The 3928-nt window shown below is 42.6% G+C and overlaps 1 long non-coding RNA gene across 1 annotated transcript; it reads left to right on the forward strand.

Moving 5' to 3' along the window:
* The first annotated feature begins 1171 nt into the window (after nucleotides 1-1171).
* On the forward strand, nucleotides 1172-3210 carry LOC138969478 (uncharacterized). Its single transcript, XR_011456473.1, has 3 exons — nucleotides 1172-1623; nucleotides 2086-2183; nucleotides 2849-3210. It is a non-coding gene; the product is annotated as an uncharacterized lncRNA (long non-coding RNA).
* The last annotated feature ends 718 nt before the right edge of the window (nucleotides 3211-3928 follow it).

The following is a 3928-nucleotide window of genomic DNA, read 5'->3' on the forward strand; positions in this document are numbered from 1 at the left end:
GTGTACACGGGGGGAGGGTTCGGACACCGAAGAGAGTCTGCACACAAAGTTGACTCTGAAATAAATTTCCGCCGAACCTGGGATCGAACTCACGCTGACAGCGGCCAACTGAATACAAATCCAGCGCGCTACCAACTGAGCTATATCCCCGCCCCTAAAGCTCTGGGCTCATATCCACGAGGAAGTTACCAAGCGAGTGGGAGCCAGCCGCCGGGACACTGTCTGTCTGTCTGTCTTTTCTTTCTGTCTTTATGTCTGTATGTCTATCTCTGTGTGTCTCTGTTTGTCTTTCTTTCTTTCTGTCTATCTGTCTGTCTGTATGTCTGTCTGTATGTCTATCTCTCTGTTTGTCTGTATTTCTGTCTGTCAGTCTGTCTGTCTGTCTGTCTCTGTCTCTGTCACTGTCACTGTCTCTGTGTCTGTCTCTCTCTCTCTCTCTTTTCTTGTCTCTGTCTCTGTCTCTCTCTCCCTCTCTCTCTCTCTCTCTCACACATACACACACACACACACATACACACACACACACACACACTCACTCACTCACTCACTCACACACACACACACACACACACACACAAACACACACGCACACAGATTTACCTAGCTTATCAGTCAGTCAGACTGTCCGTTTGTTACTCAGTCAGTCAGTCAGTTAGTCCAATAGTTAGTTACTAACATACTTGCAGTTATTTACTTATTTTGTTAGTTAGTTGGTTTCTTACTTACTTACTTTGGTGTCGGTACACAATTAGTCGCTGACAACTGGGTATTTTGTTCAGTATACGTATACACAATCCTTCAGCCGACGTAAGCTACGCACAGATGTCGTTTCTGCAGCATCCATGTCTCAAGGTGGAACAACCGCCGTTTTTCCTGACGATGCAGCTTATAAAGGGCAGAATATACCTGCGCAGAGTCAGCAGCACAGACGACGCACTGCATATTATTGATGCTGCGATAGGGATTATGACGAGTACTTGGCCTGTTTTCTTTTCACGCAACGTGTAGCGGGCTGGGATACTCTGCAGTGCGTCGTCTGTGCCGCCGACTTTGCGCAGGTAGACTCTGCCCCTAAAGTGACCGCACATAAGGTTAGTGGGACACGCGCGTACGTACGTCACACGACTGGCGGGAAACAGAATGGTCACAGCAGCTGTAGAGGACTGGAAAACATAATGGGGTTGATGACAATTCTGCCGTGTATTGGCAGAAGGCAGTAAGTCCAAATTTGGTAAAAATGAGATTTTCATATCATAATGCAGAGGGGAAAAAGGCGCATCTTGTGTCAAAATTTCTAAGATGTGCGATCAATATTTATGGACTTTTTGAAGAAGTAAGTCCACTAAAAAAAAATTAATCAAAGGATAAAAATCGGCAAATGGAAGCAAGTCCAGGGACTTTTGGTTTTCAGGTTTGCACTGGACTTACTTCCTTGCAAGCCTCAAAACGAGTTTGCATGGTTTAGCGCTCTATGTCCATTAGCCAATCGCGTTCACCCTTTTGTAATCCTGACTGCGGTTAACCAATCAGAACTAAGCTTATTGTATCATTATTTCCCTGGCCTTTGTCGGGGAAAATGGCGATGAGAGCTGCTGCCGACGTGTTCAACTATCCGAAGCAACAGTAAGTTGGTTTGTTTGTTTCATTTTTGTTGTTGGCAGTTTTGCGTTCCGGTCTGAAATGACTCTCTCTCAATAGGTGTATGGGAATTTACAACGACAACACTGATTTTCTGACTGATTTGGGTATTCTAATGTGCACTTGCATTACGGAGCTAGCAAGTAAAATGCCATAGTTCAAATGCCCATTTATTATAGTTTTGTTGTTGTACGCTACTTCTACCGTGACTTCTTGACTACTAATTCACTTCTGCTCCGTATTTTCATCATGATATTTATGGATGCATTTAGCATGTTTCTAATACAAAGAGATAGTTGTTTTGATCTAGAATGAGTGACTTGTGGTCTTGAGCGCTGACAGCGTGTTAGATCTGGAACAGTATGACATTATACTGGAGGATTGTTCTCCGGTCTCTTTGTGCTTCCAACCATCGGAATAAGTATTATGTCCTATTGTATTTGACAGAAATGTGAGTCGAAGTGGGACAGGCAGCGACGACAGCTGCAGCACACTGAGGGATACTCGCCACCACTGACCCTTTATGTTCAAGGGCCCAAAACAAGGTATGTTTCACTGACACAGCCAAAAATAGCGTGCAACATTTTTTCATTCCTTTCTTTTCTCGGGCTGAAGAGGTATATTTTAAAACGAGCAACATCTTTACATCATTTTCGTTGCAGTAGTATTGCCCCCCGCGGGTTAGGGGGAAGAATTTACCCGATGCTCCCCAGCATGTCGTAAGAGGCGACTAACGGATTCTGTTTCTCCTTTTACCCTTGTTAAGTGTTTCTTGTATAGAATATAGTCAATTTTTGTAAAGATTTTAGTCAAGCAGTATGTAAGAAATGTTAAGTCCTTTGTACTGGAAACTTGCATTCTCCCAGTAAGGTAATATATTGTACTACGTTGCAAGCCCCTGGAGCAAATTTTGATTAGTGCTTTTGTGAACAAGAAACAATTGACAAGTGGCTCTATCCCATCTCCCCCCTTTCCCCGTCGCGATATAACCTTGAATGGTTGAAAACGACGTTAAACACCAAATAAAGAAAGAAAGTTGCAGTAGTATTAGTATCAGCAGCAGCAGCAGTAATCGTTTGTCATTATAGTAGCCCGGGGGGGGGGGGGGGGAGGTGATGTGCGCGGGAGAGGAAAAGGATGATGTGAAGGAGGGTGGGGAGGAGATTTGTCAATAAAATGTCTCACTTTTGCTGCCTTTTTCATTTGACAGATGTGTAAGCGTTGCTGGCAGGTTGCAACTGCGAGAAACAACCACCTCGGCTTGCAGGAGAAGAGGCCACAATGGAACTTGCCCAAATGAAAATGCCAGCAACATACGACGGTTATGGGCCAAAGAAGAGGAAGAGGAGTAATACTGACAACTTTCAGTTTGACAATAACAGATGCTGAGCGCAGAGATGCAGAACGTGGGGACGAGGAGGGGGAGGGGGGGGGGATTGTATGTTGTTTGTTAGTTATCAAAACAGGCTCATGGAAAAAAATCTGCATCCAGTTAATCGCTGTAGTTGATAATTGTCATCAGCCGGATGGCAGAATGTCAGTTAATAGTTTTAGAAGGGATGTAGACTGTAACTGGGGTAGATGGGGTGATAAATAAATATACTACATCATAGTTTGCAGGTTTGTGGTTTTGCTAGTTGAACACTCAACTACAATGTTTGTGGACAGTGTGTGAATTACTATGTAATTCTACTAGCAAATGTAGCAAATGGTGTACAACTACAAATGTTTATATAGTTTATCACACAGTTTTCAAGACTAATTAAACAAATTTTGTTCAAAAGTGGAACACTTCAGCTGAAAGTCAACACTGCACGATAATATTGTTAACTCTGGTATAATGGCGGTTTGTCAAACCATTTCTTTTTGTCTTGCTGTTGCTTTAATTTTGTGTCCTTTGGAAATCAAGACTGCACGATTATCTATTGTTAATTCTGGTATAATGGTGGCTTGTCAAACCAGTTCTTTTTGTCATGCTGTTGCTTTAATTTCATGTACTTTGGAAATCAAGACTGCACGATGACCTATTTTTAATTCTGGTATAATGGCGGTTTGACACACTAGTTATTTTTGTCATGCTGTTGCTTTAATTTTGTGTCCTTTGTAAATCGTTAGTCAAACTCAATGAATAAAACGTCTTATTGTCAGATCCTGGATTCTAATTCTTATTAGCAAACGAAAGCGAGAAAGACAGTGAGAAGGAAAGAAAAGTGTGTGTGTGTGTGTTTGTGTGTGTGTGTGTGTGTGTGTGTGTGTGTGTGTGTGTGTGTGTGTGTGTTACAGACAAGCA

Source organism: Littorina saxatilis, linkage group LG6 (assembly GCF_037325665.1).
Source record: "Littorina saxatilis isolate snail1 linkage group LG6, US_GU_Lsax_2.0, whole genome shotgun sequence".
In the NCBI taxonomy this organism is placed as follows: domain Eukaryota; kingdom Metazoa; phylum Mollusca; class Gastropoda; order Littorinimorpha; family Littorinidae; genus Littorina; species Littorina saxatilis.